Source organism: Pelophylax lessonae (assembly GCF_965119305.1).
Source record: "Pelophylax lessonae genome assembly, chromosome: 7".
NCBI lineage: Eukaryota > Metazoa > Chordata > Amphibia > Anura > Ranidae > Pelophylax > Pelophylax lessonae.
This window is the reverse complement of record NC_138774.1, coordinates 159,814,897-159,840,339: the sequence shown is the minus strand read 5'-3', so window position 1 is coordinate 159,840,339 and position 25,443 is coordinate 159,814,897.

Below are 25,443 nucleotides of genomic sequence, written 5' to 3'. Positions count from 1 at the left end.
TTTTTTTTTGGGGGGGGGGGGGGGGGTATGGAAAAAGTGGTAAAGGAAAGAAAAGTAGTGGAGAAAAGATGAAGCGGAAAAGTTTTAGCGGTTCAAAGCTAGTTAAGAGTGTTTTTATAATTTCCCAACAGATCTCTGGAATATGGAAGAAGGGGTTGAAGGGAAAGGGGTAAGGAATATCTCCTCATAGACAGTGATAGAGTAATTCTATATGGACTCAAAAGAAGGTTTGGGTGAAGTGGTTGGTGGAGAAGTATTATAACCTAGAGTTGGTTTGTGTTAAACGATTCTCCTTGCATCTGTCAATGTAAGCTTTGGTTGTTTTGAAGTTTAGCGAACAATACCAAGTCTTTGTAAATTTAGAAAGTCTTTCCTGAGAGATGCGAACAAGTTCCTCTATTTCTTCCATTTTGTTTAGTCTTTGGAACCATTCCTCAATCATTGGGGTTTTAGTTGAACGCCAATGACATGGAATACATTGTCTGGCTGCAATAAACTTGAACATCAGTAAAGATTTAAGATAATGCTTCTTAGGAATAGAAGTGAAGCGTTGAAGAAAGTGGACAGGAGAATAAGTGATGGCATCAGAGGTTATTCTCAAGATAGCTTCCTGAACCGACTTCCAGAAAGGTTAAATCTTGGTACAGGTCCACCAAACATGGAGCAGCGCCCCCTTTTCTTTCTCACATCTCCAGCAAACATTGGAAATATGTGGTGCAAATTTGTTTAGAAGAGCAGGTGTCCTGTACCACAGGGTTAAGATTTTATAGCCACACTTCTGGATTGTGACATTCATGGAACCTTTATGTATATAAGTATAAATGGTTTCCCAATCTGTATTTGAAAGCTGCAGTTCCAAGCCATGGCCCCAAGCTTAAAATTAATTGCTGGCATAGGCAGAAAGATCTTCAAAAAATACATGAATAAAGTGGAAATGAGGTGCCTTTGAGGGGTTTTTTTTTTTGCTACACGGAGTCTCAAGCATCGTGAAAGGTTTAGACCAAGAGGGAATCATTTCTCTATTTGTCAAGAAGCGTTGAATCTATATATAAGACCAGTGCGGGGGGGGGGGGGGGAATTCTGCATTTATAGATGTCCGTGTAAGCATTCTATCCTTCTTAAAAAAGTGAGAGGACACTACATCCCTACGAGGCCATATTTCTTTTAGGAAGTCATCAGATATGCCCAGTATGAAGTCTGGGTTAGAATTGAGTGGATTTAACGGGACCCACCAAGGGGTTGGAAAATTATTTCTTTAGGTCTGACAAAAAGCTTCAGATTTATAAGAGGATAAGAACTGGCTGAGGGAGAGGTATGATGAAAATGAAGACAAGGAAGCATTCGTAAACATGGTATTATGGAATGTTCTAAAATAACTCAGTTATTATTTTTTTTAGTGTATATTCCAATCTACTATGTGGGTTAATTGAACAGCCCGGTAATATCGCCGAAGGTCTGAAAGTCTGTATCCACCTTTGGATTTTGGTAGAGTAGGTCGAGAGCATCTTGCCCTAGGAGGCTTATTTTGCCAAATAAAAGATGAGCAAGCTTTACGAAAGGAAGCAAATACCGAGGCTGGAAGGTGTAAAAGTATAGTTTGCATAGCGTAAAGGAAACAGGGGAGAACAGTTATCCTGATCGATGCCGATCTTCCAAACCAGAAGACATTTAGTGAAGCCCATTGTTTCAAGTCTTTGCATGTTGCCATAATTACAGTTAAAGAGTTCTGACAGCTTAGTGGGAATATGAATTCCAAGAAAGGTAATAACATGAAAAAGGAAAAGAAAAAGATGGGGCTTTCAAGGCCGATGGGAGCAGGAGAATCATGAATATCACACAATTTGTATAAAACACATTTTTATTATACATATATTAAAAAATGTACATCACAAAGGCAAAAGCCATGCATAACATATACAAGAAAAAAGAAACGCATGTGTAGAAATAAATTCCCATAAGGGAATGCCGATACTTGGTATCAGATGGTGATGTTTTTTGGGGTCTCTGATGGAGCACAGTCTAAGGGTCCCCAGCAAGCCGACGTGTTTCGCGCAAGGCTTCCCGAGGGCCAGAGAGACCAAGACAGACCGATATTTCTACAATTGTATATATACAAACATAATTAATACATATGTGTAGAAAAATATACAAGGTATATTCCACGCGCCAAGGATAAGGTGTATAATTATATGTAAACAACTGATGTACCTATGAGCCAAAATATAAATATAGATGAAGAGTTTAGAATAAAGCAGCTGCTGTACAATAAAAAGTACTGACAAATGAATGGTCTTAGAAAAGGCCAAATACAGCGCTTGCTAGTTTGGATGTCTAATATATAGCACTATCCATGCCAATCTCTGTGATAAAATGTAAATAATCAAGTAAATATCAAAATAAATAAACATAAAAATTGCAAGTATTCCCAATAAATAATTAAGCCTGTGCCTTAAAGTGCATAATTGACTTGGTATATGACATATAAAATTTCAGGTATAAATATCAATCAGCAATAAAAAGACAGTCCAAAGTAAACAGTGACTTTGTGCTCAAAATATTGTCCTTAGTGAAAGTGAATCTTCACAATTTGAAGGTGCAAGTGCTCTGGCTTGATTGGCTATAACATTGATTTCTTGTCCCGAGTGAATGAGTAAATTGGATCACTTACCAGATCTAGTGGGTCCTATATGCCATATGGCATTAAGACCATTCAGGCTTTAATGGCCCCCTGGCCCAAATGGATTCCCCTTTTAGTGGTCCTATGGGCTGGTAACGGCTCCTCTAGGCTCCAGGGTGCAACGACCCAATATTGCAGGGAAGGAGAAAGAAGGCTCCAAATAGCATAATATTGTAAGGATTCAATATTTTATTACCCATACATTGGGTTCAGATTGTAAAAAACAAGGCACACTATCACTGGTGGTCAGCGGTGCGGCCTGCACGTCCTCCTCGCGGAATAACAGGCTGGCTTCCGGCTTGCGTTCCACATGCGTGATGTGATGACGCTATGCGGTCCAAACTGACGCATTTTGTCACTTCCGGTGACGTCCTCAGAGTTTGGATTGCATAGCGATGTGCGTGTTAATATAGTGGAAGTTCCGCCCCTATCTCCGCCCGTGATTGCGCAGCCGGAAGGAAGAGGATAACGGAGGTGTCCCCATACTATGGAATCGATTCTATATGACCCTCTATTTTCCCTCTGGATTAAATTTGTATGGATTATATAGGTGGATTTGCAGCCGCACGATATATAGGTTAAAATTATATAAAGACTAACTCAATTGCATATTATAAATAGATCACACTGATACACAATTGATATACTAAACATGAATAAAATAAAATGAATGTTTAAAAAGGACCAAGTTTAGAATTTAACATTAAAATTGTCCAAGATCCCCTCGCTCACTTATTCCATTACCCTCTTTTTGTCCGTGGCGACTCAGGGTGGTGCGTCTGACCGGGCTGTGCGACTCAGTGTTGTGCGTCTGACCGGGCTGTGCGACTCAGTGTTGTGCGTCTGACCGGGCTGTGCGACTCAGTGTTGTGCGTCTGACCGGGCTGTGCGACTCAGTGTTGTGCGTCTGACCGGGCTGTGCGACTTAGTGTTGTGCGTCTGACCGGGCTGTGCGACTTAGTGTTGTGCGTCTGACCAGGCTGTACGACTGAGTGTTGTGCGTCTGACCGGGCTGTGCGACTGAGTGTTGTGCGTCTGACCGGGCTGTGAGATTGTGAGTGTTGTGCAACTGAGTGTCAAGTGAGTGGAGCGGAATACCAGAGGGTGAGAAGGTAGCGTTAGGAAGCCAGGAAATAGCCACATAGGATAGACTTAAATCGCTGAATCCCCATTAGATTAGATTAGTAGGTACAATGCCCGGCGGGTGTGGAGATGCGACTCGGTGTACATCTTGTGATATGTATGCGTTCCTCAGACATGTGATCGAGGACGAATACAAATGCGCAAAATGTAAGCACGTTGCTTCCCTGGAAGCTCAGGTCCTGAATCTAGGGAGGCAGCTGGCAACACTGAGACGAATGTCCATACCGGAGGAGAGCCAGGATCGTACCAGTCAGGTGCAGACAGGGGTCTGCACAGAGGTGGGCGGAGTATTGGAGGTGCAGGCATCAAAGCAGAGTAGAGGGGTGACAGTTAGGAGGGGTAGAAGGGGACAAGGCAAGGAGGCTGATCCTGGGCTGGAGCACCCCAATAGATACGCCCCGTTGTGTGATGTTGGGGAAACCAGTCAGGGACCAGCATTGCTGGAGCAGAGTGACGCCCCTAGCTGCCAGGGGAAGAACTCCTCCAGTGAGGCCGGGAGAAAGGGAAAGAAAAGACAGGTGCTGGTGGTAGGGGACTCAATTATTAGAAGGACAGATAGTGTAATCTGTGACAAAGACCGTGCGCGCCGAACAGTCTGTTGTTTGCCGGGCGCTCGGGTTCGGCACATCGCGGATCGGGTGAACAGATTATTGGGTGGGGCTGGGGAAGACCCAGCTGTCATGGTACACGTGGGTACCAATGACATAGGCAGAGGAAGATGGAGAGTCCTAAACGATTTCAGGGACTTAGGCGCTAAGTTGAGGACTAGGACCTCCAAGGTAGTATTTTCCGAAATACTACCTGTACCTCGAGCCACACCAGAGAGGCAGCGGGAGATTAGGGAAGTTAACGAGTGGCTGAGGAGCTGGTGTAGTAAGGAGAGTTTCGGGTTCCTGGAGAACTGGGCCTACTTCTCAGTCGGTCACCGGCTCTTTGGTAGGGATGGATTGCACCTAAATGGGGTGGGTGCAGCCGTACTGGGTGAGAGGATGGCCAAAAAGTTAGAGGGGCTTTTAAACTAGGGAATGGGGGGGAGGGTACAGATGTAGAATTAGCCAGTGGAAAGCAAATTTCAGAGGGCAGAAATGGGGGCATTAGCGGTAGGGTGTTCGGAGCTCCTAAACCCAGGGTGGGTACAGGGAAAAATCAAGAGAGCAGCCTAAAAACATCAAATGAGGATAAATGTAACCGATCAAAATTAAGAGGTTTGTATACCAATGCCAGAAGCCTGGCCAACAAGATGGAAGAGCTGGAGCTGCTGATGTTTGAGGAGGACTTAGATTTTGTGGGGATAACTGAGACTTGGTTTGACAGCTCTCATGACTGGATGGCGACCATTCAGGGGTATTCCCTTTATCGCAGGGATAGAGAGGGTAAAAAAGGGGGAGGGGTATGTCTGTATATTAAGAACAGTATACAGGTAAATATGAGGGATGATATTAATAATGGAGCTATGGACGAGGCAAAATCCCTATGGGTAGAGCTTCAAAGGGAAGGCACGGTGGGGAAGGTAATATTGGGCGTATGCTATAGGCCCCCCAACCAGAGGGAGGAGGGTGAGGCGGACCTCATGTTACAGATAGGATTGGCAGCAAGGATGTGAAATGTCATTATAATGGGGGACTTTAATTATCCAGATATAGACTGGGCAGAAGGAACCGCACACTCAGCCAAGGCTCGGCAGTTCCTAAATGTTTTGCAGGACAATTTCATGGGTCAGATGGTGAATGCACCGACAAGAAACAATGCGGTACTTGACCTACTGATTACCAACAATACAGACCTGCTCACGGATATAGAAATACGGGACAACTTAGGGAACAGTGACCATAGGTCAATTGGTTTCAGTATTAATTACAGTAATAGGAAACACAAGGGTAATATAAGGACACTGAATTTCAAAAGAGTCAATTTCCCTAAACTGCGCTCGCTGCTAGAAAATATCAAATGGGATAGAACCCTGGGAACAAAGAACACAGAGGAAAAATGGGAGTGCTTCAAGAGCATACTTAACAAGGGGGTGGGCCAGTGCATTCCACAGGGAAATAAATTTAAAAGAGCAAAACTAAACCCTGGGTGGCTAAACTCCAACATAAAAATGTATATTAGAGCTAAAGAAAAGGCCTTCAAAAAATACAAGACTGAGGGGTCATTGGCAGCTTTTAAGCACTACAAAGAGTGTAATAAGAAATGTAAAGACGAAATCAGGGCGGCTAAAACAGAACATGAGAGACATATAGCGGAGGAGAGTAAAAAGAACCCCAAGAAGTTCTTTAAGTATATAAACAGTAGGAAAGCGAGGCCAGAGCACATTGGCCCCATAAAAGATGATGAAGGAAAAATGGCCACAGAGGACAGAGAAAAGGCGGAAGTGTTAAATAATTTCTTTTCTTCAGTCTTCACAAAGGATTCGGGGGGCTACACAAACCTTGCTTGTAAGGCCGAACTAAATAATACACCTCAGGAAGTGCCGCCATGGCTAACAGAGGATAGACTTAGAGCTAAACTAGAGAAACTTAACATAAATAAATCCCCGGGACCGGATGGCTTGCACCCGAGGGTTCTTAATGAGCTCAGCCAGGTGATTGCCAGACCATTATTCTTGATCTTTAAGGATAGTTTACAGACGGGTATGGTGCCAGCTGATTGGAAAAAAGCCAACGTGGTACCAATATTTAAAAAGGGGCCGAGATATATCCTGGGTAACTATAGGCCGGTCAGCCTAACATCAGTAGTCTGCAAAATTTTGGAGGGGATGATAAGGGACCACATACAAGACTTTAGTAATGAAAACGGTATTATAAGTAGTAATCAGCATGGATTCATTAAAAATCGTTCGTGCCAAACCAATCTATTAACCTTCTACGATGAAGTGAGCTGCCACCTAGATAAAGGAAAGCCTGTGGATGTGGTGTATCTGGACTTTGCAAAGGCCTTTGACACCGTTCCCCACAAACGCTTACTGTACAAACTAAGGAAGGTAGGTATGGACCATAAGGTGAGTACCTGGATAGAGAACTGGCTCCAGGGGAGAGTACAGAGGGTGATGATTAATGGGGAGTACTCGGATTGGGCGTGTGTGTAAAGTGGGGTCCCCCAGGGTTCTTTCCTGGGACCAATCCTGTTTAATTTATTCATAAATGATCTAGAGGAGGAGATATCTAGTACAATCTCAGTATTTGCAGATGATACTAAATTAGGCTTGCCAATATCTTCTATGCAGGATGTGGAAACCTTGCAAGCGGACCTGAACAAAATAACGGGGTGGGCAACTACATGGCAGATGAGATTTAATGTTGAAAAATGTAAAGTAATGCACTTGGGGGCCAGAAACCAGAAAGCAAGCTACTCACTAGGGGGGGAACCTCTGGGTGAGTCTAGGATGAAAAAGGACTTGGGGGTACTGGTAGACAACAGGCTTGGCAGTGGCATGCAATGCCAAGCCGCCGCAAGCAAAGCCAACAGAATACTGGGTTGTATAAAAAAGGGGATTCACTCCAGAAATAAAGAGATTATTCTCCCACTCTACAAGACTCTGGTCCGGCCACATCTGGAGTATGCTGTCCAGTTCTGGGCACCGGTCCTCAGGGAAGATGTGCTGGAACTGGAGAAAGTCCAGAGAAGGGCAACAAAAATAATTAGGGGAATGGAGGACATCAGCTATGAGGAAAGACTACAAGCACTGAACTTATTCTCTCTGGAGAAGAGACAATTGAGGGGGGATATGATATCAATATACAAATACTGTACTGGTGACCCGAGCATAAGGAACAAACTATTCAGAGAGAGGAGATACAATAAGACACGTGGCCACTCACTAAAACTTGAGGAAAGGCGGTTTAACCTTAAAGTGCGTAAGGGGTTCTTCACTGTAAGAGCGGTAAGGATGTGGAATTCTCTTCCACAAGCAGTCGTATCAGCAGGGAGCATCGATAGTTTCAAAAAACTATTAGATGGACACCTTAAAGACCACAACATACAGGGGTATACAATGTACGGTTAAAAGCAAACACACACACACATCATAGGTTGAACTGGATGGACTGATGTCTTTTTTCAACCTCACTAACTATGTAACTATGTAACTATAAAAGCATTTAAGTGGTGGACAGACAAAGGTCTTTACCATATAGGTCACTTCCTTACCCCTTCCAGCCCATTGTCATTAACTTTTTGTAATACCAAACTCAAAATGCCGGCGTCTGAGAAATTTTGTTTCTTACAAATTTCCCACTTCCTCCGGAACTTATGGTCCGATTAAAGGATACCCCCTGTGACTACATCCTTCGAACGATGGTGTGCGGAATCCCATATACAGAAGGGGGGCATATCTATTATATAGAACTGATCTGGGAACCGTGGGTTAGACTAAATCATATTTCGATTTTATAGATAAACCTACTATAGCTCAAGGTCTCCCGATGATCCTACCCCTCTTCTCCTCTTCCTTCTCCCTTCCCACTTCTCTCCACACTCTCTCTCCTTTCCCTCTCTACCCCGCTCATGCTTCCTTCTTAACTATGTTCTCACAGGGCCGTTTCCTCTCTCCTCTAAGGTGCATCTGCTTGCTCCCTCTATTGACCCCAGTTGAGCACTTGGATTTCCTCATTCTGGAGGAACTCCAATATCCTTTCTAATTGGTTGCCCATCCTGGTTCCCCAATGTTTCGCAACCTCTTCGGGTGCTGGGGACCCGGGTCGTCAACTTTGTGTACAACGCTCTCGGAGGTTGCAGGTTAAGCTGTGTTTTCTACGTCATTGTCAGAATTTACCTGCACCTGAAATTTCGAGTAGAGTCAATTTGTCCTTCTTACTTTATGTTGTTCTTGTTTCATATTTTTTATTTGCCTTCTGTTGTGCTCACATTGCTGTAGTTCTAGTACTGTATCATGCTACCATAGCGGGATGAGGTCTCCCCATTTTATGCTTCCGGCTTTACATGATCAGTCGCGGATAAGGTTCTATAGTACGTGCCCTGCACCGTTTAACAGACACATATTGTTCTTTCTGTTGTTTTTTTGGTTTTGTTGTTCATGCAGCGAGGTAGTTTAACTGTCTCTTTAATGCTGTGTCACATATCGTATTGATACTGTATTCCTTGTCCGCTTGTTCTTTATTGCTTCTTAATAAAAACTTATTGAAAACTAAAATTGTCCAAGATATCTTATTAAACGAGTAAATATGTTGTAAAATACCCCAAAAAAACTGTGATAATGTGCAAATAAAATATGATTGTTTTGAATAACGGTGCATTAAAATAAACATATGGGAATAGCAGATCTGACTGCATGTGTGGGTGTTTTGAAATTTACATATGTGACCACTATTTTGAGTGCATAAAATTGTATTGAATTGATTGAATATATTAAATAAAATAAATAAAATAAAATTAATATATGTGTAGTGCCATATTAATATGATAAATTATAGTGATTATGAAAAAAGTGATGTATAATAAAATTATTAAAAATTGTACTAAAAAAAGGGTTTTTTTGGTAGGACCAAATACAACAATTAAATATACTTGTATGTGTTCATAATAAATGGTACTATTATTAGATTAAATTAACATTAATAAAAGATCATATAGAAATTCTTATTTAAAATGTAATGACTGCAGGGAGTGAATAATTGATTTTAATTTTTGAATTAATTTATGGATTTGATATAAAACAATTTATGTCCATATCAATATTCATTCCCTTCGGATGTAACGTGAACAATTGATAAATCCATTTTGATTCATTTCGCGAGACCGCAATCCTCATATTTTTCCCCCTCCAGTGGGGTTCAATCCGATCTATTCCACAAAATGTCAGTAAAGTGGGATGCTTTAGCTGAAAATGATTAGAAACACTATGGTATCTGAAGCCTTTTCTTATATTAGGGGGAGCATATAGATAATATAAGAAAAAAGAAAAAAATATTGTTGCTATTAAGATGTTAGCCAATGTTGAAGGTTTAAAGCTTTTGTTAAAACTAGCTCAGTCTATGAAAAAGGGGGATAAGACATTCTTCAGATATATAAATGAAAAAAGGAAATTAAAACAAGGAATAACTAAATTAAAAACAAAGGACGGAAGGTATGTAGAAGAGAATAAAGGGCTAGCCGACTGCCTTAATGAATACTTCTGTTCAGTTTTTAGAGAAGAAAAAGAAGGAGAAGGACCTCCACTTGAAAGGATGACTAATGAATCGTTTGATGCATGTGTCTTTACAGAGGAAGACGTTCTAAGATTTCTGTCTAAAGTGAAGACAAATAAGTCACAGGGTCCTGATGAGATACACCCAAAATTATTAAAAGAGCTTAGTGGTGAGCTGGCAAAACCATTAACAGATTTATTTAACCAATCATTAGTAACAGGAGTCGTCCCGGAAGATTGGAAATTGGCAAATGTCGTGTCCATTCACAAGAAAGGTAGTAGGGAGGAATCGAGCAACTATAGACCAGTGAGTCTGACATCAATAGTAGGCAAATTAATGGAAACCCTATTAAAGGATAGGATTGTGGAACATCTTAAATCCCATGGGTTGCAAGATGAAAAACAACATGGGTTTACTTCAGGGAGATCATGTCAAACAAATCTTATAGATTTTTTTGACTGGGTGACTAAAATAATAGACGGTGGAGGTGCAGTAGACATTGCATATCTAGATTTTAGTAAGGCTTTTGACACTGTCCCACATAGAAGACTTATCAATAAACTGCAGTCATTGAGCATGGACTCCCATATTGTTGAGTGGATTAGGCAGTGGCTGAGTGACAGACAACAGAGGGTTGTAGTCAATGGAGAACATTCAGAACAAGGTCATGTTACCAGTGGGGTACCTCAGGGATCTGTACTGGGACCAATTTTGTTTAATATCTTCATAAGTGATATTGCAAAAGGCCTCGATGGTAAGGTTTGTCTTTTTGCTGATGACACAAAGATATGTAACAGGGTTGATGTTCCTGGAGGGAAACACAAAATGGAAAAGGATTTAGGAAAACTAGAAGAATGGTCAGAACTCTGGCAACTGAAATTTAATGTGGATAAGTGCAAGATAATGCACCTGGGGCGTAAAAACCCAAGGGCAGAATATAGAATATTTGACACAGTCCTGACCTCAGTATATGAGGAAATGGATTTAGGAGTAATTATTTCAGAAGACTTAAAGGTGGGAAGACAATGTAATAGAGCAGCACGAAATGCCAGCAGAATGCTTGGATGTATAGGGAGAGTTATAAGCAGTAGAAAGAGAGAAGTGCTTATGCCGCTGTACAGAACACTGGTGAGACCTCACTTGGAGTATTGTGCGCAGTACTGGAGGCCATATCTCCAGAAGGATATAGATACTCTAAAGAGAGTTCAGAGAAGAGCTACTAAACTAGTACACGGATTGCAGGAAAAAACTTACCAGGAAAGGTTAAACGACCTTAACATGTATAGCTTGGAAGAAAGAAGAGACAGAGGGGATATGATAAAAACTTTTAAATACATAAAGGGAATCAACTCGGTAAAGGAGGAGAGCATATTTAAAAGAAGAAAAACTACCACAAGAGGACACAGTTTTAAATTAGAGGGGCAAAGGTTTAAAAGTAATATGAGGAAGTATTACTTTACTGAGAGAGTAGTGGATGCATGGAATAACCTTCCTGCAGAAGTGGTAGCTGCAAATACAGTGAAGGAGTTTAAGCATGCATGGGATAGGCATAAGGCTATGCTTCATATAAGATAGGGCCAGGGACTATTCATACGATTCAGATATATTGGGCAGACTAGATGGGCCAAATGGTTCTTATCTGCCGACACATTCTATGTTTCTATGTTTCTATGTTGTGTTATTACGTTCTTCTCTACCAGGGATGAATCCCACTTGGTCAAGGAAAATCAGAGAGGGGAATAAAGGTAGTATTCTTTTTGCTGAAGCTTTTGCATAGATTTTTACATCTACATTTATGAGACAAATTGGCAAAAAAATTGTGACTTGGGATTCGTCCTTTCCTTTTTTTGGGATAACTGCCTATGTGGGCTTCCAAAAGTTAAGGAAATGGCTGGGTGCCTTTTAGAAGGAGCGAAAGGCAGACAAAAAATGTGCATCTCGCTGAAAGTTTTATAGTATTAGAGAGGAAAATAGTCAGGACTGGGGGACTTACCAAGCTTTATGTCTTTAAGAGCTTTGTCAAACTCTACCTCTGACAGGGGGCTTCAAGTTTGCATGCTGTATTACCTTTCAGGGTGGGAAGACCATGTATACTAAACAAAATCTGAAATGAGTTAGAGACGTCAATTTGAGTCCTGGGGGTTATTAGGGGCTAAGGGGTTGTTGTAGAGAGATTTGTATTAGCTTTTTAATTGTTTCGATAGGGCTTCATTAAATGAGTTTTCCCCAGTTTTCTATAATATGTCTAACCTTGATGGAAGCTTTTTTAACCTATAATGCATTCGCTAAGAGTTTCCCACATGTATTGCCATACTCATAATATACTGTATTTTATGATAAAGTATATATTGTCTTTTTGTTTTTTTATTGAGATTGTCAAGGAGATTTCTCACTTGAAACAATCCCTGATAGGTGGAGGTTGCTGTAGTATGTTTATGTGCTGTTTCGAGTGAAAGAATGTGTGCAAATGATTATCTTGTGGGAAGTGATTTTTGCTTGGCAACATTATTTAAGTTTAGATGCTATCACTAAAAATTTTCCTCAGATTACACATTTTTTGGCTTCTTACTGTCTGAGAGGTGAAGTGTCAGAAGTGTTGTTCAACAAGAAATATTCTCAGATAGATTCAGTGGACATTCAGTCCACTTCCTGCTCCTAGAGCACATGCAGAGTACTGTGATGATTTTAATCCATACAACAGCTAGAGCCCTTTTTCTGTAAGTCTCCTTTAGCCATTTCTTTTAAGGTCAGTACCTATTTTGTTAGTGTATATGCTGTCCTGTGATGTATTGTTTGAGAGGGATTTTGGGCAATTGGAGAAAACAGAGATACTGCATATTTGTTTATTTGTGGGGGTATATATATTGGCTGTTATGTACACTTAGTCATGTCTTTGGCCTGGAGAAAGGGGTCTGGCGTGGCCCAAAACATTGTCAGTAGATATGCTGTTTATGCATGTTTTTGCATTTTTTGTTTGAGGTTCAATGTCTGGTGTGTTGGCTATTGAAAATGCACCCCCAATATAGTGAACAGGTGTGGTGATGGGTGGATTGAAATGTAAATTCTAAACATTTGACAGGATCTCTAACCATATCTTAAAGAAAGATTTTTGCTGAAACTTCTTGAAAGGGAAGGAAGGGAAAGGTGAGACATTACTTCTAGAAAGGGGGGCAATAAAGTGAATCCATTCTCTTGGCCTTCAATCTCTTACCCTGCATAGGAAAAGCACATGTTTTCCCCTTAAGGTATGATATATTTTTATTAATTGATGACCGCATAAAGTGTCCAATATAATGTTGTTGATATTATTTATAAGCATATGTAATTTCTGCTGCAAAATCCTTTTTTATGCCATTACAGTAATGTAATGTGACATAAGATCCATCAAAACACATGAACAATACCTTTCCATGTCAAAGGAAACAATCAGCCTGTGTATTAAGGGAAACTATATATTCAACTAAAAATATCTGTATTTTTGAATTACATGTAAAATTATGAGTGATTGTCATTTCTCATCTTTAATTAACAGTTTGTCTTCATGTATATTTGGGTGGCATTTGAATGGTATGGAAATACAGTGCTTAATTGAATATGCAAGACAGATGTTATTATATTTCTGCACCTTTGAATGGCATTTTCATATTTACAAGAGCTGAATGTAATATTTCCATCAGAATTGCTGCATTAGTTATTTATATATTTTCACTCCATGCCGCAAGACCACAAAATTAAAATGCACTACTTGTGTCAAACATCACAAAATTACTGTTTGTTTATTTTTTAGGTGCTAATAAAAAAGATTAATGGTACTGCTGGATAATGAAACAATCTGTTGCACAGCATGCCAAAGAATACAGAATGGAGCCAGATCAACATTTTTCCTTTAACAAAAGCTTTATTTTCCTTGCAGAAATGATTATCTTGTGACCTTTTAGCACTGAAATAACATTAAGGTAAATTATAATCAACCAATTTCTAAATGTCATCGTTACTTTTCCTTCAACAAGAACACATTAGTATATTAGCCCATCGTTTTGCAGATAGCTGATAGCTGATCAGAATTGTTTTCCTGATAAACAGAACCCATAGTAAATGGTTCCTCATCATTTTATTTGTTAATATGAATAATATTAAAGTAGATCTGCTGTGGAAAAAAATTGGATATTTGTTAACTTTTTAAAGGTTTAAGTTATTCAAGATTGAATTTCTGCTATAAACACATGCATGCATTGGAACAGTTCACCCATTACAGTAAATAATCCCAGTGAATATAAACAAAGAAGAATAGATTTTTAGCAAAGGTGACCTATGCCTAAAATGTTTACCATGTACATGTGAATGAACCCAAATGTGATGAGCATTTTGTCACAGTTTTAGCAATGCCATTCCTCTGGCTGGAGAACTAGTTACCCAAGCAAGATTTGTGACTGGTTAGCTAAAGTTGAATGCAGAGGTGCCATTAGGGGGTCACATAAACACAATGTCTCCTTAACTAAGCTTATCATCCTGCTATATGATATCAATAAAGTTAAGTTAAAAAAGAAGCCCTCCACTCTGTTCAAAAACATGTCATTAACTTTAACGCCGGTTTAAAGCATATGGACATACACTGTTGTTTTTCCCTGTTTTCTACAGCTACTTTCTGGATTGACTTGACAACATCACCCACGTCCAGACAGGGCAATCCAGGAAGTAGCTAGAGAACACAGGAAAAACAGGGTGTATATGCATTTAACTTGTGTTGTTTATGTGGAAAAAGCAGTACTGTATACCTATGTGCACTTGGGATCATTGCATCACTCAATGTGAGTGTGATGTTTTTTTTTTTTTTTTTACTTTTTAATAAACAATATTGTTTTACAGAAAACCTTATGAGAAATCTTTTTTTTTGTTCTGAGTGGTATTTACAAGGAGGAGAAGGAGAAGATCTCTAAGAAGTGTGGACAGCATTATCTAATCCCCAAAGGGGAAAAAAGTCTTAATGTGACCTCTATAACATTCAGGTCAATTAATATAAGGTGATAACACATCCTGGGTGTTCAGTAATATCATGAATTGGTTGGATTAAATCATTTTTAGATATTCATAATCATGGGTCAGCAATGGATTTTCCAGCATGTGGGATGATTATTTTAAAAACTTTGCTTTTTGTTGTTAAGCGATATAGCAAAGCAGCAATTATGATGTGGGAACACACATTAGTCAGAGCCAACTACTATAACTTTTAATAAGAAATGTATATGTAAGAGGGCACCACAGGAGTATTTAACTATATAGCATTTTTTAAGGTTATAAAATATACTTTTGACAAAATAATTTTAGTTCAAAATCAGAACATGAACATCAGGTATGAGCTTTGGGTTTGGATTAATCATGAATTTTTTGCTGAACCCAAGTTATTTGCAGTTTGAAAAAATGGCATACAAATACAGCAATTATAAAAAAAATGGCCTTAATAGCATCCAATTACAAATAATGCACTTTTTGGCCTTTTAACTGTTGTCAGGTGGCTTGGAAGAGCTAACCAGTAGTTTTATTATGTTCAAGCCCCATTCCTATAAAAAGTCCAACAGCCTTTTGTTTGTGTGTGTTGGGGACTTGGAGAAGATTAGATAAAATCTTCCATGGACTCAACATGCCTCTCAGCAAATAGCTTGGGGTGTCTACTTTTCAAAAAGGGGTAATTTTTCGGTATTTTTATTATCCTGCATTTCAGGGCTACCAAAATGGTGATAGGTAGTTAGGAAATGTAATGAGGAAATAACACCCTTTAAAAGCCTGAAGGTGCTTATTGAATTTTGGGGTCCTGTAAGGGGGTAGACTGTCAAAGAGTTTCTCACATGTGGTATCCTCATACTCAGGAGAAGTAGTAAAATGTGTTTTGGGGTATAATTCCACATATACACATCTTAAATATCTTAATAAAATGGCAGCTTTGTGTAAAAAAAAAAAAAAAAAATAACAAAACTTTGTAATTTTTCAAAAACTTGTGGCAAAAAAAATCTTCCATGCACTGAACATGCTTCTCAGCAAATACTTTGGGGTGTCTATTTTTCAAAAAGGGGTAATTTGGGCTTTTTTTAACTGTCCTGGCATATTATGCCCAACATTAGAAGCTTATGCTATACATCACCCACTCTTCTAACCACTTGAAGACCAAGCCTTTTCTGACACTTTTTATTTACATGAAACAATCAGGGGTTTTTTTGCTAGCAAATTACTTTGAACTAAACTAGTTCAACTAAAAAATAAAAAGAGAACCTGGCAGATTCTTCTATTTGCATTGATCAACGTGGATAAAGAAATCTTTTCAAAAGTGAAAAAAAAGATATGCCAAAGCTTAAGATTGACCACCCCAGGCCCCCATGCTTGGGCATATATGTTCTTTTTTTTAGCTGTAAAGGAGGAATCTTTTCCAGCAGCACTGCAAATGTTGATGTATGTCTTCTGAGAGCAACACCCAACATATCAGTGCTGAATGACGTTCCTGCAGAGCACAATAACATTAAACACAGTAAAATAAAGACCATTAACTCAATAAAAAACACATTTTTTATTTAAATCTGTGCCATAATAAAAAAAAAAAAAAAATGCCGAAGCATAAGCGCAATCTGCGCACTAACCACCCCAGGCCCCCATGCTTGAGCATGTACATTCTTTCTTTAACTGCGGGTAAGATATCTCCTACTGTAGCTCTGCAAGCACTGACATATGTATTCAGAAAGCAATCCCTGCTGCTGTCAGAATAAACATATCTGCTTTGCAGCTAAATGGCGTTTTCCTGCAAATCAAACAACGTTTAACAATAAAACACAGTAATGATAGAACATTAACTCAATTTATCATTTTTTTTTATTGAAATCTGTGCCAAAAAAAAAAATATATATATGCTGAAGAATAGGAGTGATCCTCCCACTGACCACCCCAGACCCCCATGCTTGGGCATATACGTTCTTTCTTTTAACTGAAGATGAGAAATCTCCTCCAGCAATGCTGAACGTGCTGATGTATATATTCTGAGAGCAACACCCTTTCGCTGTCAGAATAAACATATTAGTTCTGCAGCTGGTTGGCGTTCCTGCAAAGCAAACAACAATGTTTAACAATAAAACACAGTATATAACAATAGAACATTAACTCAAAAAAAAATACATTTTTTAAAATTAAAATCTATGCCAAAAAAAAAAAAACTATAAATAAAAATGCTGAAGCATAGGAGCGATCCTCCTACTGACCACCCCACTGCAGATGAGACATCTCCTCCAGCAGCACTTAACTATAACCAGACTGTTATTTTAGGATCTCTCAAATTGCGATAGCCAATTTGCCGACTACTTAACATTCTGAATTGGGGGCCTAGACTGTGCCATGATGTACCCTATACTAATACTTCACTAGCCTGTGGAAGCAGTCCTTAAGGCAGAGTCTGGTCAGCCAGGACAGGAAGGTAAAAAAATGGTTGTCACGTCTAATTCCCTGTCTGCTACAGACACAAAATCTTTTTTTGGGGTGACTTTTGGGCTGGGGTACCAGGAATGGCATCAGGAAAATGCCTTTCATGCATTTTCCTGATGCCATTCCTGGATTGGGGGTTTGGGCCACAGCTCCTTCTGGATACCAAAGGGCCATGATGATCTCTTCCTGAAAATTTAGGAAGGATTCACTTAATTCTGTTGCTTTGTAAAGCACAAAAGTGTTGTACAGAGCCAATTGAAATAAATATACTCCCAACTCTCCAATCCTCTCCTATTTTACCAAACTATCCGCCAAACTTGCTCCCTACATTCATCTCCCACTCCTCTTGGGGGGTGACTTTAATTCTGTCATGCACTCAACCGAAGACAGGGCAAGGGATCGCCACTCCCCGTCCACTTCCTTTCCTCCAGCCACCCACCTAGCGACATTCGCAAATGCCCTCCAACTTACCGATGCCCGGAGGGTATTGAACCCCTTGGAAAGAGAGTATACCTTTTTCTCTCACCCCCACAACAGTCTGGCTAGAATAGACTACTTCTTTGCCAATCCCCCCATCCTCAATTTAGTTACTGGTCCCTCCATTGCCCAAATAGCTATATCAGATCATGCCCCGATTTCAGTTGAGCTATCCCACCCAGACACCCTTCACTCGGCGCGCCTATGGCGCTTCCCATCATATCTATCCAACAACGAGGACCTCCACCGCTCTCTAGGGCTGACATGGTCCTCCTTCTTGGAAGATAATGCGGCCCATTCCGGTGACCCGATTCTTCTCTGGGAAACAGGGAAGGCGGTTCTTCGGGGGGCGAATAATAGCATTCGCGTCGACCCACAAGAAAACCGCTTTGGCCCAATTTCGAGCCAGCATGGCCCTCCATCTTGCCCAGACTAATCTATCCCATGATAACTCGCAACCCAATCGGACAGCCTGGAAAGAGGCCAAGGCGCAATTTGATGCGTGGGCGGAGGCCAAAGAACGAATACATTATTAGATCCAAGATCTTCGTTTCCACAAGTTTGGCAACAAATCTGGGAAACTTCTAGCCCACCTTTGTAAAGGCCAACGTTCTTCAGTTCACATTGCGGAAATAAACCAACCCTCGAGGACAAAAACATCTGACCCCAAGACTATTAATGCGGTAACACAAGATTTCTTTGCTTCCCTATATGGCCCTGATCCAATCGATCTTGAGGCAGCTAATGCCTTCTTGGCAAAAGTCAAGCTTCCCACGCTCGATCCATCTGCGCTATCTGCACTTAATGGCCCTATATCCACTGCAGAAGTCCAAAGCACCATCTCAGGCCTCACCTCTGGAAAAGCCCCTGGACCGGACGGTTACTCGTCGGATTTCTATAAATTAACTTCTAACTTACTGTCCCCTTTGTTGACTAAGGTCTATACTCATATCCTGGAGGGAGGTAACTACCTTCCGACAGGATTACAGGCACATGTAAAACTTATACCTAAGCCCGGAAAAGACCCGGCTGAACCTAGCTCATACCGCCCAATTTCACTTTTAAACCTGGATTCCAAAATCTTATCTAAATTAATAGCAACTAGATTGGCTAATATCATGCCCACAATAATCCACCCTGCTCAATCGGGATTTACTAAAGGGCGCCCTGCCACCTCCAACATTCGTAAGGTACTGGCGGTTTTACATAAAGCTCACATTGACCCCCTCAACGACATGGCTATAGTCACTTTAGATGCAGAAAAGGCATTTGATAATGTTAGTTTCCCATGGCTCCAACTGGTGCTACAAAAATTCGGCTTCCAGGGTCCTTTTCTGCATCTAATTTCTTCCATGTACTCTTCTCCCTGGGCTAATATAGTAGCGTGCGGACACATATCGGACCCCTTTCCCTTGCACAAGGGAACCAGACAGGGTTGCCCCCTCTCACCTTTACTTTTCAACTTGGCTATAGAACCCTTATCCTGCTATCTTTTAGATCACCCCTCTCTCCATGGTATACCAGTGGGGAAGCAGGAGGTGCGAACTGCTCTGTTTGCAGACGACATCCTGATCTTCACAGCCAATCCAGCCTTAGACATTCCTCTCATACGTGACATTTTTAATGAGTTCCGCATCTGCTCGGGTCTCAGAATAAACTTCACCAAGAGTGAGATTCTCCCCCTTTCCCACTCCACCTCCCCACATTGGTCAGATGTTTCAATCTTTCCTATCGCAAAATCCCACATTAAGTACTTGGGCATTAATATTGGGAAATCACTGTCATCAATATACTCCTTGAATTTTCCCCCAGTAATTGACACAATCATTAAACAAATGGGGGTTTGGTCGACCCTACCCCTCTCTCTTCTGGGCAGATGCCATCTTTTCAAAATGGTTGGCTATCCAAAACTTCTGTACCCAATGCAAACCATTCCACTTTTACTCAAACATAAAGACTCCCAAAAACTGTATAAGGCTTTATCCACATTCTTGTGGCACAAGAAGTGACCACGTATCTCACTAAAGAAGCTCCAATTGCCCAGAAGAGAGGGAGGGGGCAACATTCCAGACATTAGACTCTACAACTTATCCTGTCTTCTGAGGGTGGGTCTTGACTAGATCACAGGGAAGTCTAGATTTGCTAGCTTTGAATTGGAATCCCACATGGTGTCACCTCTTAGCTTAGCAGCTCTCTTACATTGTTCTTTACCCACTATACCGGCATCTCTGAGAAATAATCTGTTGTTGCGAGATACTGTGATAGCATGGAGGGAAGTGTCCAAGTTATTATCTCTGTCTCCCCGTTTCTCCAAATACCTCCCAATCATGGGCCACACCTTGTTTCCGCAAACCAGACAATACCTGCCCTTCTCTACATGGCCCGACAATGGTCTCTCCCTTGCTCATCAGCTATTTGACCCTAACTCGGGTCGCCCACGCCCCTACTCAGAACTTTGTGACCTATACAATATACCACTTAACCATTTTCTGCATCTCCAACAAGCCAAAGTTCGCTGAAGACTTATGCCCGGATAAGAGCAAGCGCTCCTGTGACTCTTTGCTAGACTCCTTAGTTCAAATCAGGAAATTAATGCTATTGGATGTCTATAAACCCCTCTTAAACCACCGGCTCCATAGAAAAGACATTGATCCACCAACACCCTGGAAGAATGTCTTTCACTATCCTCACTTGCTCACCTCCATTGTCAGCGGCATTAATACGACCTGTAAATTCATTGAAAACGAATTCTAGAGGGAACAACAATTAAAGATTATGCATAGGGCCTACTCTCCGTTTGCATCTTCTGCTACCTCGCCCACAGCTCAAGCATGTTCGTGGTGTCTACTGCATAGACCAACCCTATCCCACAGACTCTGGGACTGTCCTCAAATCTCCAAGTTTTGGTTGGATGTGCAGCATTTAGTTTCAACAGCATCAAGATTACCCCCAATAAACAACCCACTCCTCCTTCTGTTCGGAAATCTTCATGGTCCTACCCTGGGCCTGGCCCCGACACAGTCAGTTATATTATACCAGAACAAACCCTGGATATCCACATGTCTCATGGTTGCCAGAAGGTCTATCCTCAGGAAGTGGACTTCCCACTACCCCCCTAAGATCCAGGGGGTGCACGACGATCTTAGTTCACTTATGGTTAAGGAACTACTAGATGTAAAGCTATTGTCGGGTTCTCCCGCATGCTTCCAAGCCAAGTGGAACTCGTACCTGTCTTATTTTCCCCAGCCTTCATCTGGAACACCCTGATTGGAAATTATTGTGTGACACTGTGAGCATCTTGCCCTAATACGTTAGAATCTTGGTGCCGACTTGAACCTCCCTTTCTTCTTATCTTGTCCTCTTACTTGACTTCTTCTTCTTATTTATCACCCCCCCCTCTTTCGGTATTCCTCTCCCCAGTTACTCAATACCCCCCCCCACTCCCCCTCCTCCTCCCCCTCCTCCCTCTCTGCTCCATCCCCACACGACACCTAGTGCAATTGCAGTCGTGTCCTCTCCTCCTATCTGTATGAGTACAGTTGTATGGTTTACTGATATGTTCATTTGTTTTCTTCCATATGTTTATGGTTTTTGTATTCGAAAAACTCCAATAAAATTTCGTTAAAAAATAAATAAATAAATAAATATACAGACACTTTTTGTACCAGTGTTTGGCTTTATGGGAAACTAAGTATGGCTTCATCATCTGGTCATTGAAGTTCACCCCTCCCATGTTAAAGTTATAGTAATGGACACAGAGGGGGCTTCTTAAAAACAGCAGCTACCATGCAAATCGTGTCTGCATGAATGGAAGACAGGACAAAAACATCCCATTTGTCCTTGTATTTCACCGCAAGCAATTCATTATTCTGGAAGCAGTCTTTCTCCCCCTTACGCTTGCATAATAATTGTCTGCGTAGCAGTGGTACCCATGTGCTTCCCATGTAGTCTGGGCATTGGGGGGATCCACACAGCTATCTTTTCCCTCGTAAATCTAAAAATGACATGTATAGCCTGTTGCCCTCTCATAGAGCTTATACATTTTGACCCCCAAATCTGGCAGGCTTGCTGGGGAGATACTGTTTAAATGCAAGACAGCCTTAAAATTAATGAGGGACTCATGTCATTTGTTGGGGCAAATACACATCTGCAAATTTTTGGTTAAGGATATTTACTAGGTGTCAAATTTTGTGGAGCCAATCCTATTCAGGGTCACCCTGAGGATGACAGAGTATATTGTCTTTGAAATGCATGAATCGCATTATATTCTCATGTCTATGCCTGGCCATGGCAGCAAAGAACAGAATAGAGATCACTGCAGATATCAGCCACAGTAACCTTTGCTCAGTTGTGGCTCTTTCTATAGGGATCTCAGACCTGTAGGAATAGAGATCACTGCAGATATCAGCCACAGTAACCATTGCTCAGTTGTGGATCTTTCTATAGGGATCACAGACCTGTAGGAATAGAGATCACTGCAGATATCAGCCACAGTACCCTTTGCTCAGTTGTGGATCTTTCTATAGGGATCACAGACCTGTAGGAATAGAAATCAATGCAAATATCAGCCACAGTAACCATTGCTCAGTTGGGAATCTTTCTATAGGGATCAAAGACCTGTAGGAGTGGAGATCACTGCAGATATCAGCCACAGTAACCTTTGCTCAGTTGTGCATCTTTCTATAGGGATCACAGACCTGTAGGAATAGAGATTACTGCAGATATCAGCCACAGTAAAAATTGCTCACTTGTGGATCTTTCTATAGGGATCTCAGACCTGTAGGAATAGAAATCACTGCAGATATCAGCCACTGTAACCTTTGCTCAGATGTGGATCATTCTATAGGGATCACAGACCTGTAGGAGTAGATATCACTGCAGATATCAGCCACAGTAACCATTGTTCAGTTGGGAATCTTTCTATAGAGATCAAAGACCTGTAGGAGTAGAGATCACTACAGATATCAGCTACAGTAACCTTTGCTCAGTTGTGGATCTTTCTATAGGGATCACAGACCTGTATAAATAGAGATCACTGCAGATATCAGCCACAGTAACCTTTGCTCACTTGTGGATCTTTCTATAGGGATCTCAGACCTGTAGGAATAGAAATCACTGCAGATATCAGCCACTGTAACCTTTGCTCAGTTGTGGATCATTCTATAGGGATCACAGACCTGTAGGAATAGAGATCACTGCAGATATCAGCCACAGTAACCTTTGCTCAGCTGTGGATCTTTCTATAGGGATCTCAGACCTGTAGGAATAGAGATCACTGCAGATATCAGCCACAGTAACCTTTGCTCAGTTTTGGATCTTTCTATAGGGATCGCAGACCTGTAGGAATAGAGATCACTGCAGATATCAGCCACAGTAAAAATTGCTCACTTGTGGATCTTTCTATAGGGATCTCAGACCTGTAGGAATAGAGATCAATGCAGATATCAGCCACAGTAACCATTGCTCAATTGTGGATCTTTTTATAGGGATCTCAGACCTGTAGGAATGGAGATCACTGCAGATAACAGCAGAGTTGTATAAAGTACTCAAAACCAATACTTGAGTAAAAGTACAAGTGCTCGATCAAAAAGTGTCTTGAGTAGAAGTGGAAGTGCTCGATCAAAAAGTGACTTGAGTAGAAGTACTAAAGTATTCAACATTTTTTGTACTTAAGTATTGCAAGAAGTTTTTTTTTTTAATTTTGCTACTCAAGTACTGAAAGTAAAAGTACCAGTAGTTTTTTAAAAAAAAATTGCTACTTAAGTACTGAAAGTAAAAGTACAAGCACTGTGTTATGTAGTTATTAAAGAAAGAAGTCAAAAGTTTATTAAAGTTAAAGTTAAAGTTATTAAAGTTAAAGTTATTAAAGAAAGAAGTCAAAAGTCAAAAGTACACATGACATTATACACATATTTTTGAGCTACATGAAACCTGCCATCTACTGTTCTGGCAGTGGTCATTTTTATAATTGTAACAAGTAACTATGCAGCACAAAAAAAAATATCGGAGTAGAAGTATTGAAATCATCGAAAAAATGTAGTGAAGTAAAAGTGGAAGTAGGAGAAAAAAATTCTACTCTAGGAAAGTACACATACCGCCTTTTGGTACTTAAGTACAGTAGTGAAGTAGTTCTACTTCGTTACTATACATCTCTGGATATCAGCCACATTAACCTTTGCTCAGTTGTGGATCATTTTATAGGGATCACAGACCTGTAGGAATAGAAATCACTGCAGATATCAGCCACTGTAACCTTTGCTCAGTTGTGGATCATTCTATAGTGATCACAGACCTGTATAAATAGAGATCGCTGCAGATATCAGCCACAGTAACCTTTGCTCAGTTGTGGATCTTTCTATAGGGATCACAGACCTGCAGGAATAGTGATCAATGCAGATATCAGCCACAGTAACCTTTGTGCATCTTTCTATAGGGATCAAAGACCTGTAGGAATAGAGATTACTGCAGATATCAGCCACAGTAAAAATTGCTCACTTGTGGATCTTTCTATAGGGATCACAGACCTGTTTGAATAGAGATCACTGCAGATATCAGCCACAGTAACCATTGCTCAGCTGTGGATCTTTCTATAGGAATCTCAGACCTGTAGGAATAGAGATCACTGCAGATATCAGCCACAGTAACCTTTGCTCAGTTGTGAATCTTTCTATAGTGATCGCAGACCTGTAGAAATAGAGATTACTGCAGATATCAACCACAGTAACCATTACTCAGTTGTGGATCTTTCTATAGGGATCTCAGAAGAGGAGGAGAAGGAGGATGAGGATTTTGGCAGCATGGATGTAGAAGAAGAGGATAGCATACAGCAGTCTTCAAGGGATGGTTTTGATTCCCCAGAAACCCCAGGAGTTGTACGTGGTTGGGGAAAGGTTGCTTCTGCTAATAATGTCATCCTTAGTGACCCAGAGGACTCAGAAGCTCATGCCTCCTCCAACTTATGTTGCATGGGCTCCCTGATTCTGCAAAGCCTGTGAAAGGACCCGGGGATTTGTGCTATCAAGGAGAGGGATAATTACTGGTTGGCAACCCTTCTTGATCCACGTTACAAGGAAAAAGTTGCAGAGCTCATCCTGGGAGCAGAGGATGAAACATCTTGAGGAGGCCTTGAAAAAAAAATTGTGTATCACCTTTTTCACACACTGGGAGGTCAACATTCTCCAGACGTGTTTCTGAGGCATCGTTCAGCCAAAGGAGGAGTGGTGGAGAAGGCGGCCAGCTGACCGATGCCTTTAAACAGTTCTTTTGTCCTCAGCAGCACCCAGGGCTGTTAGGTTTAAGCAATCATCGCCAGCGTCTCCATCATATGGTGCATGATTATCTAGGCGCAAGAGCAGACTTGGAGACCTTTCCAGCTGCGCATCCACTGGCTTACTGGGTCTTGAGGATGGACCACTGGCCAGAACTTGCTCAATATGCAATGAAGCTACTGGCCTGTCCTGCTTCCAGAGTGCTTTCCGAACGGACGTTCAGTGCTGCTGGAGGTTTTGTGATGGACAAAAGAGTGCGTCTGTCCACAGTTGACTT